This window comes from Cebus imitator, unplaced genomic scaffold (genome assembly GCF_001604975.1).
Source record: "Cebus imitator isolate Cc_AM_T3 unplaced genomic scaffold, Cebus_imitator-1.0 Scaffold340, whole genome shotgun sequence".
Lineage (NCBI taxonomy): Eukaryota > Metazoa > Chordata > Mammalia > Primates > Cebidae > Cebus > Cebus imitator.
The window spans coordinates 1099136-1116151 of NW_016107655.1; the positions used below are offsets into that span (position 1 = coordinate 1099136).

Genomic DNA, 17016 nt, shown 5'->3' on the forward strand with positions numbered 1-17016 from the left:
ACCATTTACTAAACAGGGAATCCTTTCCCCATTTCTTGTTTTTGTCAGGTTTGTCAAAGATAGGATGGTTGTAGATGTGTGGCATTTCCTCTGAGACCTCTGTTGTGTTCCATTTGTCTATATCTCTGTTTTGGTACCAGTACCATGCTGTTTTGATTACTGTAGCCCTGTAGCATAGTTTGAAGTCAGGTAGTGTGATGCCTCCAGCTTTGTTCTTTTTGCTTAGGAGTGCCTTGGCTATGGGGGCTCTTTTTAGTTCCATATGAAGTTTGAGGTGGTTTTTTCCAGTTTTGTGAAGAAGGTCAATGATAGTTTGATGGGGATAGCATTGAATCTATAAATTACTTTGGGCAGTATGGCCATTTTCATGATATTGATTCTTCCTAAGCATGAGCATGGAATATTTTTCTAACTGTTTGTGTCCTCTCTTATTTCCTGAGCAGTGGTTTGTAGTTCTCCCTGGAGAGGCCTTCATGTCCCTTGTTAGTTGTATTCCTAGGTATTTTATTCTCTTTGTAGCAATTGTGAATGGGAGTTCACTCATGATTTGGCCCTCTGTCTTTTATTAGTATATAGGAATGCTTGTGATTTTTGCACATTGATTTTGTATCCTGAGACTTTGCTGAAGTTGCATATCAGCTTAAGAAGATATTGGGCTGACATGATGAGGTCTTCTAAATATACAATCATGTTGTCTGCAAATAAAGACAATTTGACTTCCTCTTTTCCTAATAGAATATCCTTTATTTCTTTAACTTGCCTGATTGCTCTGGCTAGAACTTCCAATTGTATGTTGAATAGGAGTGATGAGAGAGGGCACCCTGTCTAGTGCCAGTTTTCAAAGGGAATGCTTCCAGTTTTTGCCCTTTCAGTATGATATTGGCTGTGGGTTTGTCATAAATACCTTTCATTATTTTGAGATACATTCCATCAATACCTAGTTTATTGAGAGTTCATAGCAAAAAGGGCTGTTGAATTTTGTTGAAGGCCTTCTCTGCATCTATTGAGATAATCATGTGGTTTTTGTCTTTGGTTCTGTTTATGTGATGGTTTATGTTTATAGATTTGCCTATGTTGAAGCAGTCTTGCATCCCTGGGATGAAGCCAACATGATCATGATGGATAAGCTATTTGATGTGCTGTTGGATTTGGTTCGCCAGTATTTTATTGAAGATTTTTGTATCAATGTTCGTCATGGATATTGGCCTGAAATTTTCCTTTTTAGTTGTGTCCCTGCCAAGTTTTGGTATCAGGATGATGTTGGTCTCATAAAATGAGTTAGGGAGGATTCCCTCTTTTTGTATTGTTTGGAATAGGTTCAGAAGGAATGAATGATACCAGTTCCTCTTTGTATGTCTGATAGAATTTGGCTGTGAACCCATCTGGTCCTGGACTTTTTTTGATTGGTAGACTATTAATTGCTGCCTAAACTTCAGACTTTGTTATTGGTCTATTCAGGGATTCAACTTCTTCCTGGTTTAGTCTTGGGAGGGTGTAAGTGTCCAGGAATTTATCCATTTCTTCTAGATTTACTGGTTTATGTGCTTAGAGGTGTTTGTAGTAATCTCTGATGGTGGTTTCTACTTCTGTGGCTTTGGTGGTGATATCCCCTTTATCATTTTTTATTTCATCTATTCAATTCTTCTCTTTCTTCTTTTTATTGGTCTGGCTAGCAGTCTATCTATTTTGTTGATCTTTTCCAAAAACCAGCTCCTGGATTCACTGATTTTTTGAAGGCTTTTTTGTGCCTCTATCTCCTTCAGTTCTTCTCTAATCTTAGTTGTTTCTTGTCTTTTGCTAGCTCTTGAATTTGTTTGATCTTGCTCCTCTAGTCTTTTAATTGTGATGATAGAGTGTCAATTTTAGATCTTTCCTCACTTCTCATGTGGGAATTTAGTGCTATAAATTTCCCTCCAGATACTGCTTTAAATGTGTCCCAGAAATTCTGGTACATTGTGTCTTCATTCTCATTGGTTTTGAAGAACATCTTTATTTCTGCCTTCATTTAATTATTTATCCAGTAGTCATTCAGGAGCAGGTTGTTCAGTTTCCATGTAGTTGTATGGCTTTGAGTGAGTTTCTTAATCCTGAGTTCTAATTTGATTGTACTGTGGTCTGAGAGACTGTTTGTTATGATTTCCATTCTTTTGCATTTGCTGAGGAGTGATTTACTTCCAATTATGTGGTCAATTTTGGAGTATGATGTGGTGCTGGGAAGAATGTATATTCTGTTGATTTGTGGTGGAGCGTTCTGTAGATGTCAATTAGGTCTGCTTGGTCCAGACCTGAGTTCAAGTTCTGGATATCCTTGTTAATTTTCTGTCTCATTGATCTGTCTAATATTGACAGTGGAGTGTTAAAATCTCCCACTATTATTGTGCAGGAGTCTAAGTCTCTTTGTAGGTCTCTAAGAACTTGCTTTATGAATCTGGGTCCTCCTGTATTGGGTGCATATATGTTTAGGATAGTTAGTTCTTCTTGTTGCATTAATCCCTTTACCATTATGTAGTGCCCTTCTTTGTCTCTTTTCATCTTTGTTGATTTAAAAAGTCTATTTTATCAGAGACTGGGATTGCAAACCCTCCTTTTTTTTTTTTCTTTCCATTTGCTTGGTAAATATTTCTCCATCCCTTTATTTGAGTCTATGTGTGTCTTTGTATGAGATGGGTCTCCTGAATACAGCACACCAATGGGTCTTGAGTCTTCATCCAATTTGCCAGTCTGTGTCTTTTGATTGGGGCATTTAGTCCATGTACATTTAAGGTTAATGCTGTTATGTGTGAATTTGATCCTGCCATTTTGATACTAGCTAGTTGTTTTGCCCGTCAGTTGATGCAGTTTCTTCATAGTGTTGATGGCCTTTACCATTTGGTACATTTTTGCAGTGTCTGGTCCTAGTTGTTCCTTTCCATGTTTAGTGCTTCCTTCAGGAGCTTTTATAAAGCAGGCCTGGTGGTGACAAAAATCCCTCAGCATTTCCTTGTCTGTAAGGGATTTTATTTCCCCTTCACTTATGAAGCTTAGTTTGGCTGTATATGACATTCTGGGTTGGTAGTTCTTTTCTTTAAGGATGTTGAATATTGGCCCCCACTCTCTTCTGGCTTGTAGGGTTTCTACCAAGAGATGCACTGTGATTCTGATGGGCTTCCCTTTGTGGGTAATCTGACCTTTCTCTCTGACTGCCCTTACCATTTTTTCCTTCATTTCAACCCTGGTGAATCTGATGATTATGTGCCTTGAGGTTGCTCTTCTTGAGGAATATCTTTGTGGTGTTCTCTGTATTTGCTGAATTTGCATGTTGGCCTGCCTTGCTGGGTTGCAAAAGTTCTCTTGGATAATATCCTGAAGAGTGTTTGCCAGCTTGATTTCATTTTCCCTGTTACATTCAGGTACACTGATCAAACATAGATTATGTCTTTTCACATAATCCCATATTTCTTGGAGGCTTTGTTCATTTCTTTTCACTCTTTTTTTCTCTAGTCTTGCCTTCTTGTTTTCTTTCAATGAGTTGATCTTCAATCTCTGATATTCTTTCTTCCACTTGATCGATTTGGCTATTGAAACTAGTATATGCTTCGCGTAGTTCTCATGCTGTGTTTTCCAGTTCCATCAAGTTGTTTATGATCTTCTCTAAGCTGGTTATTCTAGTTAGCATTTCATCTAACCTTTTTTCAAGGTTCTTAGTGTCTTTGCATTGGGTTAGAACATGCTCCTTTAGCTCAGGGAAGTTTGCTATTACCTATCTTCGGAAGCCTCCTTCTGTCAATTCATCAAACTCATTCTCCATCCAGTTTTGTTCCCTTGCTGATGAGGAGTTGTGATCCCTTGGAGAAGAAGAGGCATTCTGGTTTTTGGTGATTTCAGCCTTTTTGCACTGGTTTCTTCCCACCTTCATGGATTTATCTACCTTTGGTCTTTGAAGCTGGTGACTTTTGGATGGGGTCTCTGAGCGGATGTCCTTTTTGTTGATGTTGAAGCTATTTCTTTCTCTTTTTCAGTTTTCCTTCTAACAGTCAGGCTCCTCTGCTGCAGGACTGCTGGAAGTCCACTCCAGACCCTGCTTGCCTGGGAAACACCAGTGGGGGCTGCAGAACAGCAAGGATTGCTGCCTACTCTTTCCTCTAGTAGCTTCATACCAGAAGGGTACCTGCCAGAGGTCAGCCAGAGCTCTCCTATATGAGGTGTCTCTTTGGATATATGGGGTCAGAGAGCCACTGGGGGAGGCAGTCTGTCCTTTATCAGAGCTCAAGTGCTGTGCTGGGAGCTCCAGTGTTCCCTTCAGAGCTGCTTGGCAGGGACTTTTAAGTCTGCTGAAGTGGAACTAACAACTGCCCCTTTTCCCAAGTGCTCTGTACCAGGAAGGTGGGGCTTTATTTATAAGTCTCTGATGGGCTGGTGCCTTTTTCAGATATGATTGATTGGGCATTTCTTTGAGTTGGATACTGTTTTAGGTGCTGAACTTGTCTACCAGTTTTTCAGAAGTTCTTAGCAATAGTCAAAGTCTTGTAGAGTGCTTTCTAAATTCCTGTTGAGTTAAATTCTAATGACAAAGGAGTGCATTTGGGTACTAACAAAATGAGATGAATCCTAAACCTTCTTTTCAATAATTGTGAGACAGTAGATACCTTACTTTTATAAATCTGTTTCTTCTTCTTCTTTTTTTTTAAAAGTAGCTAATATTACCTACCTTAAAGTGCTGATGGCAGAATTAAATAAAATATTGCATAGAAAATGTCTCTCATAGTATTAAGCAAATAGTTGACCTTAATGAGTGTTTCTTTTCCATTTCTTATCTATAGATTGAACCATATAAAACTGCTGATATTCAGTAATTTTTTTACCCACAATAGTGGCAGTTTCATATGGTTCAACTTAATAATTAATGATTCACTATAATATACAGTAGAACCCCTGATAAATTATATGAAAAGCTGTAGCTGTGGATTGGATCAGAAAGGGAAAGTCTGATGTAATTACAATGAATTAATTCAACAAAATTCTGAGAATTAAAAATGTTGCTTAATTTTAATCTGGGGTAACAGTCATATCAATCATGTTTCAAAATAAAAAGAGTAATAAAACCTGGAAGACATATACAACTGAGGGTTGGGGAAGGCCTTATTAACTACCATTGGAAACCCAAGTGTCCTGTAAGAAAGGTCAGACCTATTTGACTACATGAAACTTTACAAAAATCATATTAAAAACCAATATTTATTTATTAATTGATTAATTTCATTTCTTTTATCATTAGAATAAATGTCTGAGAGAAGATATTTTTGTGTATTTTTTTACTGTTGAATCCTCAGTACATAGAAACATGTCTGACACATAGTAGGTATAATAACAAAAAATTACTATAAACAAAGTCAATTAACAAATAATAGATGTGGAACAAATGTTTGCAACACGAGAATAGATTAATAGTTCTGAGGCAAAAGGGTTATGAAAAATTAACAAGAAAGGGACATATAACACAACAGGAAAATGGGAGAATCCAAATGTCCAAGGAATATATGAAAATATTATCAAACTAATACATAACATTACCACTTAAGACTGTCAAAAATGGAAAAGAATGACAATCTCCGTTTTTGATAGGGATACAGGGGAAAGGGTACTATCATAGGTGGCTGGTGAGAAGATCGATTGCCTTAGGTGTTTTTGGAATACAATCTGATGTTATTTGTTAAAATTAAAAATGCATATATATTTTGACCCACAAATACTTCTTTGAGATGTCTGTTCCATAGAAATGAAAGCACAAGGATGCTTATGACAGCATTATTTTAGAGGTACAAAAGAAAACAAGTAGAAACAGTGTCATTTCCCATCCATAGGAGGGTCGTTGAATAAATTACAGCATATTGCCGTATAAAATGTTACACAGTTGTTAGAGTTATTGTCGAGTACAAAAAAGCAAGATTCAAAAATATGTGTATGTTCAAATTTTTGCAAGATAATGACAAAACTTGTCTATGTGTATATTTATATTCATATGCACATTATAAATATGTATGTACATTACAGATAGTGGTTTATTTATGATACAAGCATAAAGAATAACATGAAAGTATATACAGTAGGCTGTTAGTATGAATAACTTTTGTGTCTATGAGGAAAGAATATAGATTGAGAGGCAAGTATATGGGAAAGAAAAAGCTAAACCAAAACAAAATACTGCATTAACAAAATGGTATGTATGATATGATCACACATATTGAATTTATGTAAAGTTAAATGCAAGTATATGTGTGTATAAATATTTTAAAAGAAAAAATAACAAACAGAACAAGAAAAGGGAGCCATAGCCATTTCAGTGCAGCTTACATGTCTTGGTAGAGCCATAAAAAAAAACACTGTAATACCACATTGGAAATGGGAAATAATATAGGCAAGACTGACAAGCCCATTCTGAGGGGGGATGGAGAGGGATGCAATTCCACCATTAGATAAATCAAAATGAGTTAAGTAAACCCAAAGAACTCGCTCCTGGAAAGCATAAAAAAGTCAACAGGGAATTATTAGTAGAAAAAAAATGAAAGTAAAAAATAATAAAAATCACCACTGTGAAGCACATTTGTTAGAAGCGAAATTCAAGCTTTTAGTTGGACTTCATAACACAGAAGCCCTAAAGAGAAGCAGAAGACTTTAACTATAGCATATAAGATATAGTTCTGGGCCGGGCGCGGTGGCTCAAGCCTGTAATCCCAGCACTTTGGGAGGCCGAGGCGGGTGGATCACGAGGTCAAGAGATCGAGACCATCCTGGTCAACATGGTGAAACCCCGTCTCTACTAAAAATACAAAAAATTAGCTGGGCATGGTGGTGCGTGCCTGTAATCCCAGCGACTCAGGAGGCTGAGGCAGGAGAATTGCCTGAACCCAGGAGGCGGAGGTTGCGGTGAGCCGAGATCGCGCCATTGCACTCCAGCCTGGGTAACAAGAGCGAAACTCCGTCTCAAAAAAAAAAAAAAAAAAAAAAAAAAAAAGATATAGTTCTGATCTGATAGTATCAGATTCCTAAGGTATGTTCAAGCTCTGAAAGTCCTTGATTGTAGAATGCAATGGGGATGATTAAACATTCATTTTTCATACAATCATGAATTTTGGAGCCAGACAGGCCTTGAAGGATATATTCAGTAGCAAGTGCAAAAGGTTGTTTTTTTTTAACATTTATTTTTTAGTGATTTTTGTTGTGTTTTATTTATTTCTTTTAAATTTTTGATTAACACATAATTAGATATATGTATTATCAGAGTACATATTATAAACTGATGCATTCATATAATCAAATCAGGGTAATTAGAATACCCATCACTTTATGTATTTATCTTTTCTTTCTGCTGAAAATATTCAGATTATTCTCCTCTATTTTGAACTACAATCAATTAATGTTAACTATAGTCACTCTACTGATCTATGAAACACCAGATCTTATTTCTTATATCCAAGCATACATTTATACCCAGTAATCAAACTCTCTTCATCACCTTCTCCCCCTATGCTTCCCAGCCTTTGGTAACCACAAGTCTACTCTCTATTGTCATGAGATCAATTTTTTCAAGTTCCCACATATGAGTGAGAATATGAGATATTTATCTTTCTGTGTGTGGCTTATTTCACTTAACATAATGTCTTCCAGTTCCATCCATGATATTGCAAATATTTATTGCATTTTAAAAACATATAACATAAAACTTACCATTTTAACAATTTTTAAGTGTGCATTTAGTGGCATTAAGTACTGAATTAAGAATGAGAACTATAGGCTGGGTGCAGTGGCTCACGCCTGTGAGCCCAACACTTTGGGAGGCTGAGGTGGGTGGTTAACGAACTCAGGAGTTCAAGCTGGCCAAGATGGTGAAACCTGTCCCTACTAAAAATACAAAATTAGCCTGGTGTGATGGTGGACACCTGTAATCCTGGCTACTCAGGAGGCTGAGGCAGAGAATTGCTTGAACACGGGAGACGGAGGTTGCAGTGAGCCGAGATGTGCCACTGCACTCCAGCCTGGGTGACAGAGGCAGACTCCATCTCAAAAAAAAATAATAAATTAAAAATAAGAATAATTAACTATATTCTTGTGTCAAAGGATTTTTAAAAATTGGCCCATTGGGGGGAAACTAGATGAAGGTACACAGGACTTCTCTGTATTATCTTTGCAACTTCCTGTAAATTAATAATTATTCCACAATTACTTTTTTTTTTTTTTCCAAATGGGCTTCCTGTGTGTTCTTTAGGGATTTCCTTGCAGGTACAGGAGAAATTGCATGAGCAAAATTCCAGGTATGGTCTCTACCACTCACCTTCATTCAGAGTATCTCCACTTTATTTCTTTTACACACTGCACTTCTATATGAGATGTTTGAAATTTCATGTTAAGAAATGTTTCCATTACAAAAATTGGTTTTGAAACGCTCATTCTATCCATTTATTTTACTGATTAGTAGACATAAATTTAGTTTTCCAAGGTTAATAAGCTAATAAACGGGAGGGCTAGGGCACAAATTTAGATCTTTTGACTTTAAGTCTAGTTCTCTCTTTACTATATCATACTCCTTCCATTGAAATAAAAAGATTTTTGTTTTCATTCCTGGCTCTGTCACCCTTTATTATAACTTAAAATGAACATCTTCTGATAGCAATGCAGGTAATGTGCGTATTGTACACATGGAGGAGTTCAGAATAGATCTGAAATCTCAGAAACCTAGGATTCCAGATTCCAACATCTTCATGTTTGTAACCTTGATCAAATAAATTTGTGTGCATAAGCCTTAGTCTCCTGGAAGGATTTGCAACAAAAGATAATATACCTGGCCTGGGTCTCAGAAATCTAAGGTAAAAGTAAACAAATCTCTGCATTTCAATTCAATTCAATTTTCAATTTCAATTCAGCAAATATTTAGTAAGTGTCTATGAAGTTCCAGAAACCATGGTAGACACTGTAGATGCAATGGTAAACAGAACATGGCTTTGCTCTCATGAGCTCACTGCCTGAGAGGTTGGAATATAGTCATTAACCCAATAAGAAAACCTAATGAATAGTTACTTCAAAGTGAGTTAGAGGAGAAAGAGAAAGAAAAAGAAACATCACAATGAGCACGTACAAGAAAAAGCGAACTAAAATTGGCCAAGGCAAGCTTCCCTGAAGAAGTCGTGTTTGAACTGAATCTGTAGAATGAGTAAGAGTTAACTGGACATGCTGTGGATACCTACTGGTAAATAAAATTATAATTTAAATAGTTCCTTAGGGAAGCTTTATTGAAAAGATAACTTTTGTGGAGAATATGGTATTATTTGGATTCAGCAAATATACCTTTCTGCTGTCAAGCTCACCATCCTTCAACCGCAGTAGACATCACTGATCAATTACAACACACTTTCTGGTAAATCCTGATGTAGCTATTCGATAGAGGTTCCAGGTAGCCCTTGCCTATCGGTCAAAACTGGAACTAAAAACGAAATGAATTTACCATCTTGGGTGTAGTGAAAAGATCTCTGGCCTCAAATTTCAAAGTCTTGAATTGTAGCTATAAGAATTTAATAATATAAGGAGACTGGCGAACATTTAGGCAGTTTGTCTCAGTCCCCAGAGTAAGTCACAACAAATACTGCTGCCCTTCCTGTAAATTACATGAAAAGGTCCTGTGGGGTGAGGCTTCTTTGTGTTCCACTTCTCAATTATAGACAGAAAAGTAAGCTCAGAAAACATGTCTTTCAGCAGCACCAAAATTTGTGAATTTGCCTGAGGATTATACCCACATTTTGCTGAGACTTGCAAAATCGAAATGAAGACAAATACAAGTACAGAAGGTATAAATTTTAAGCCAGAAGGGCTGATATTAACACTTTACAGTCACGTCAAATCTGCCTAACTTAAAATTTGTGAGGGTTCCTACCTTTACAGGTTACAAAGCCACAGCAATGTTCTCTGAGCAATGAAGACTCAATTGTGCCAAAAACTCTCGTTGATTTAGAACATGGCTGCTTTCTAGAACTTCTGTTCATTTTGTATTTAAAAATGTATATTAGTGTCATTTTTATAGTTTTTTTCTAACCTGTACTTTCTATAAGAACATGTGCATGCCACCTGAAGTATTGCCAGTCCTAACACTCCAGCTGCTGGCAAAGGATTACTGGGTTTCAAAAGTTTTTTTTCTTTTTTTAGTTTTTCATCTCAACACATGATAATATCTTGCCCAAATAATCTGAGGGCATATTTTGTACTGTTGTAGAAATATTTAGCTTGCTAAATATTTCTAAGTTTGTTGCACCTCTTTCAAGTAATTTTCTAACTTGGCTTGATGTTTCCTGAATATAAAGACCCTCTCTTGTACCAGTATTTGCAGAATTAAATTCCTTAAATTTGTGCCTTTAATGTCAACTCTTTTTACACTGTTTTGAAGAAGTTTCTGCACTGTTCTGTGTACATCTTGCAATAATAAAATTTTCAATGTTCAAAAGAAAGAAACAAAAAACCACTGACTCTTATACAATTGCAAAATATGTCTTGGATGGCCCATGCTCTGGTTAGAACCATGTGGTACCCTATATCACTCAGTACCTTCACTGTCAGCAACACAGTGCTGGTAAGATGAACTGTGGACTCCAGAGTGAACCTACCTTAACTTCGTCTAATTAAAAAACAGAGACTTTGTTCTGGATGAAATTTTCATCCTCTTGACTTCCTCAGTATTATGATGAATAATTGGTATTATGCTAGTAATAATGATTGCCTTTAGCATTTAATTATATATCTTACCCAACTACATGTTTTTTGACTGCAGTCTTTCATATCAGTGCCAAATTATGAGAGCTACAGAGGATATTTCAATCTAAAACGTGGAAAGGATGCTAATTTTAATTCTACTATATAAGTGTGTTGGCAAATGAGTCAAAATGGCACAAGTAACCATGGATGCTGGCACAACTTCTTTTACTCCAAAGGCAAATGAAGCTGTATCTTCTCTTTAGCTGTTGCCATATTCATCACACTCTCCTCCCTCAAGCTCTCAGTTTGAGAGGTTTAAGGGGGGTGGCAGGCAAAAGTTGTATGGTTGGGCTCACCAATGTTTAAGATGAGAATATAGTATCCCTAATATCCTTTTGGGTGCATTTATGAAGAGTGCCATGACACAGTGCCAAAGCAGAACTACTGCTATGACCTACACACTTGGGAAGCTGTGTTTGCATAGCTGTGTGTGGTGGGGGTGTGGAGGAGGTAGGTATGCGGTGCCCCATGATCTGATTGTTTCTGCTCCACCTACCCCCACCTGTTAGGATTTTCCATTTTGTCATAATTCCCTACAGAGTTTTCTTTTCTTTGTTCATTGCTACTCCCTTCTCATTGACTCCTGGAGTATTCTCAGCTTTCTATGGTACTGTTGAAATGCAAACCTGTGCATTTGAAACCCTGAACAACTGTGGACCTGTGAAGGGCAGCCCTCCAGAATCTCCATAGATTTTAAAAAATAAACTCTCCAACTTCTCCTACATGTATACGCACATTTCATATATAGTCAGACTATATAAACGTCCCCGGGGAGAAGCTGTAGCTCCCGAGACTCTACAGGAAGCTGTTCTGCCTGCTATTGGGACTACATGGAATCTCTGGGAACTTTCCTTTGGGTGGGCAGCAGGATTTTAATGTTTGGAATTAGTGTTTTAAGAAAGTGTGACTTTAACCAAGAGACCAAATAGTTCGGGATTTTGCTTGTCTGTTTGTTTCTATTACACTTACATCTTGCCGTAAGGTGTTATGCATAATTTTGTCTCGCTCACTTTCACCTCTAATTATCACTCTGTCTCTCTCCATCAGCAATACAACTGTGGACCCTTTCATGTGTTTCATTTCTCAACATGACTTAGCATTTCATATAAATGAGCTGGATTCCCTGTGCAAGGCTTTGTTTTTGACACACTTTTGTGAAAATATTGAAAACTTTGGTCCTTGTTTCTTTGAATTCTCTCAAGGGTTAACTGTATTTTAACCTTTTTCCTGATGGCTTAGAGTTACCTTTATGACCCATCCATTGTATCCCTGTGTGGCTGTCTGCAGCTGCTCATACTGCTTTTAATATATGGATCTCTAAGAAGCTGGAGGGCTCACAGTGCATTATATCTTCTTGGTGGGGATTCAGGGAACGAGGAAGAAAACTTCCCAGGAGAGCCCAGGAGGGGCTGTGATAGCAAAGAGATGTGTGACCTTCTAAGACCAGGTTGCTAGGGTTGGAGAGTAAAAGAAGGAGTGGGGAAAAGGTGCCAGGTTTTTTATGATATTTCTTCTTGTCTACCTTTTATCTCTTCCTCCTTTCTAGAATGTTCTGAAAGGCATGCTTTATATCTGTTTCCAGTCCTGGGGGCCAAGTTCTACTCCTAGCTTCTGTTTTGCCCTAACCTTATTGACATCCTCTTCCTCTTCCTCCTTTCTTATCTCCTGGGTTCTCCTTTTGCAAAGCTGAGTGAGCAGGGCTGGATCCAAGCCAGCCAAATGCAAGGCTGCTGAATGCCACTTATTTATATACATGATAAACGTTTTCAGATTTCATGGGAGAAGACTGTCACTTTATAAATTTTAAAGAAGGGGAAACTGCTTCTATAAACCAATAAGAAAAATTCTCCAACTTTTAGTGGGCTAACCTATAGAAATCCATTTTTTTGCATAAAATATGTCCTTTTTAAACTGCATGTTATTAGCTACTAGTACTTTGTAAAATCAGTGTATCCAACCAAAAATTTTAAAATAATAGAACAGAAAATATCAGAGTACATGACACATAGTAAGAGAAAGTAATGTTGCATGAAAAGTTAGATTTAGTTAAATATATACAAAGGTATGGGTATATGAATGAGGCTACAAGGTTAAATGTATTTCTTCCTGCAGGTGGTCAGCAAAATATTTGAGAATTACTGAATCCTAACAATTGTACCTGGCAGTCAACTTGGACACTCATGTGGGCCTCCCCTCGTCCTGGGAAGGTATCTGAAGTGTTAGGGTCAAGGTGCCCTCCTGACATTGCTGCCCAGGAACCAGGTGAGTCTTTGAGCTCGTGGATGAAGTCCTGCACCTCTTTCAGTAAAACACTCACCTAGGACTTTAGATATGTCTACAGGTCAGTTTGGGAAGGGGCAGAGGCTTTTCCCTCATTTTACATGGGTAAATTAAGTAATTGGAGAAATTAGCAATCATCTTTTGAAGATGAATGGATCCATCTGTATAATCTCCCTTTTCTGTAAATGTGGCTGTGGGCTGTAAATGTAGCTTCTTCTGGTCTTAGGAGGGTCATCAGTGGCCATTTGTCTCTCACCTGGGCCATGCTACAGCTTCAGTGAAAGATAATACCCTTGAGATGGTTACTTTTACATGTCAACTTGGAAGGCCATAGGATACCCACATGGAACATTGTTTCTGGATGAAATCACCATTTGAATCCATGGACTTAGTAAAGTAGATTGCCCTCCTCCAGTGTGGCTGGTCATCGTCTAATCCATTAAGGGCCTAAATTGAACAAAAGGCAGAGGAAGGAGAAATTCGCCCCTTGTTCATCTCCTCTCTTTTTCTCTAGCCCTTGAGCTGGAATTACACCATTGCCTTCCCTGGTTCTCAGGACTTTGAACTGGGACTGAATTACACCATTAGCTTTCCAGCTTACAGATGGCAGATCATGGGACTCCTTAGCCTCTATAGTTGCATGAGTCAATTCCTCATAATAAACCTCTCTATATATGGATATAGATAAAAATAGATATAAACACTGATACCTCCTACTGCCTCTGTTTCTTTGGAGAACCCTGACTAATACAGGCCTCAAAAAGCCTGTTCTCATCTATGCTGTTGGCTGATGTGGCTAAATTTGGTGAAAAAAACTCAGAAATATCTGTCGTGTACTCATCATGGGGAGAGGCACCACCACCTCATAGCTAGTTTGTATAGTGTCTTCAAATGTGAGTTCTACATGTCCTCATAGTCAGGCTAAAAAAATTTACTGAGAATTATAGATACAACTTCTGAGCTTGGATATGTCTCCATGTCTCTTTGGACCTATGGATTACCCATTCCAGGTACAATGGGTCATCTGCCATCAAGATCCTGTTGGCATTCAGGCTCTCAAGATGGCCTTCCCCTGACATTCCAGCAAGCATACAGAATTGTGCATCGGGTGCACACAGTGAACATTTAGAATATTTTATATGTTCCAAAATCCAGTGTAAGCTACACTTTGGTTATTAGGCTGACAGATTTTTAGAACTTTACTGTTCAAGTTGCCTCAGTATAATAATCTTGTGGGGCCAAATCATTTGATTCTGGAATATGCACAAAGAATAGATTTGTGTTTTCTATAAATGAAGACAGACTTTGACATGCAAGTCAAAGATTCCTGCCTACTTCAGTTTTTGTGACTGTGGCTCCATAGAAGCAAATGGCCAGGGAAGCACAAACCATCAAGCTCAGACCTATGTGAGACCAAGCCACACACTGATCCAGGTTACCAGGAAAAAAATTCAGAAAGCAACTAACAGTAGGAGTATTATGATCAATTGCTTTACAAGTTAAGACCTGGTTTGCAGGTTTCTGCAGGCAGCAGCTACATAGACCAGGACCACAATGAGTGCTTAATAACTTAGAGTTATTGGCATTTTAAATTCCCTTTGTTATTCTCATGACCCCTTACCAAGGACACTACAGGTTTATATTTTTTGTTATAAGAGAATTATGAGCACAGAGGGTTCAATATAAAATCTTGCCCACTTAAAAACTAAATATGGTTAGCCCTCCATATCTGTGGGTTACTTTCGTGGGTTTGGAATATATGAGGTCAACCAATCATGGACTGGAAATATTAGAAAAAAATTACATCTTTACCAAACATGTATAGACTTTTTTTTTGTTATTATTCCCTTAGAATATAGTATAACAACGATTTACATAGCATTTTCATGATATTACATATTATAAGTAACCTAGAGATGATTTAAAGTATATGGAAGGATATGCATGGGTTGTATGCAAATACTGCACCATTTTATATACAGAACTTGAGCATCCATAGATTTTGATTCCCTGGGGCATCCTGCAACCAATCCTCTATAGGTAACAAGGGAAGACAGTAGTTCAATCTGTGCTTCCTACATTTGGGTCATCGATTCATTATTTAAAAATTTACAATGTATATTACCTCAAGAAGAAAGAATGGTGTTATAAATGGGATTCAGATATTTAAACACTCTTAGATCCACCCTTTGACCCTAAGGTCCTGAATGACTTAGATCCTCCAGTGGACATTCAGCAAATTTACTGTGTCAGAGAATAGGCTTGTATCTCAGTGAGATTACTGCATTTTAGAAGCTTCTTACGAGCCAAGTGTTCTCACCATCTTTAATACAACATTCCAGCAATAGCTTTATTTATTTCTCTCCTCCCCACATGCTCAGACTTCTTGAAAGAATAGTTCCTCCATTCACAACTTAGTTTTTCACCTTCTGTGTTAGTTAGTACAGAAGTTAAGTAAGCTGCTGTGACAAAGAGATCCAAAAATATAGAGGCTTACATCATTTAGAACTTCTTTCTTATCATGCAGCATTCCAGAATTGTGTGGAGCAGCCTTGTCAGGCAGCTATGGTCCATTCAGGAACACAGGTTTCTTTTACTCTGGGTCTCCACCATGACCTAGAGTATTGTCCTTATCTGAGCTGGGGTTGACTGCAAGAATTTGACTTGAACAACTGGAAACATGGAGTCGCCATTAGCTGAAATGGAAAGATGGTAGCAAAGAAATGACTTTTAGTCTTGTAAATTTGAGATGCCCATAGTAGGTCTAAGTGGAAATATAAGTCAGTAGTTGGATAAATAGTTTGGAGTTGAAAGGAGAGGTCCAGGCTCTAGAAATGATTTAAGTAGTCATTAGTTACAGGCCTTGATGAGATCAATGATGGAATTAATGTGTATTAAGAAAAAGAAAAGAAACAAGGACTAAGCCTGGGTCACTCAAAAATGTGGAGGTTGGGAACATGAAGAGGAATCAGCCAGAGAATGAAGGAATGGTAAGTAAGGTAGAGGAAAGTCAAGAGAGGTTGATATTCATAGTGCCAAGAGAAAAGCATGTGTCAAGAAGGAGGGATAACTCAACTCAAATGCTGCTATGAACCAAGGAAGGTGAGGACTGAGATACAATAATTGGATTTAATGTCAAGTGGCAGACAATATATCTTCAGAGCAGAGGTGCAACTAATGATAAGAAGAACTCCTGTTTTATTGATTCACTTACAGGTCTGTGCAGAGATACTGTAGGTTCAGCTCCAGACTACTATAATAAAGCAAATATCTCAATAGAGTGACTCACACAAATGTGTTGGTTTCCCACTGCATATAAAAGTTTTGTTTAGACTATACTATAGTCCATTAAGTGTGCCATAGCCTTATGTATAAAAAGCAATGTACATACCTTTATTTAAAAATAATTTATTGCTAAAAAAATCATCTGAGCCTTTAGTGAGTCATAATTTTTTTGCCAGTGGAGGGTCTTGCTTCAATGTTGGTGGCTGCTGACTGATCAAAGTGATGGTTGCTGAAGGTTGGGGTGGCTGTGACAATTTCCTAAAATGGACAATGAAGTTTGTCACATTGATTGACTCTTCCTTTCATAAACAATTTCTCTGCAGCATGCGATCTATGTGATAATAGCATTTTACCCAGAGGAGAAATTCTTTCAAAATTGGAGTCAATTCTTTCAAATCCTGCCACTGACTTATCAACTAAGTTTATGTAATATATTAAATCCTTTGTTGTCATTTCAACAGTGCTCTCGGCATCTTTACCAGGAGTAGACTCCATTTCAAGAAACCACTCTGTTTATCCATAAGAAAAAACTTCTCATTCATTAAAATTTTATCATGAGACTGCAGCAATTCAGTCACATCTATAGGCACCACTTCTGATTCTAGTTCTCTTGCTATTTCTACCACATCAACAGTTACTTTTTTCACTGAAGTTTTTTTTTTTTTTTTTTTTTTTTTT

At 37.5% G+C, this 17016-nt stretch overlaps 1 long non-coding RNA gene across 1 annotated transcript in view; it reads left to right on the top strand.

The window, feature by feature from the left end:
* The window catches only part of LOC119467854, a 296417-nt gene that overhangs the window by 215310 nt on the left and 64091 nt on the right, over positions 1 to 17016 (top strand). Inside the window, exon 3 of the long non-coding RNA XR_005196483.1 lies at positions 12886 to 13035. This is a non-coding gene — a long non-coding RNA (uncharacterized LOC119467854). The remainder of the gene's footprint in view (positions 1 to 12885; positions 13036 to 17016) is intronic.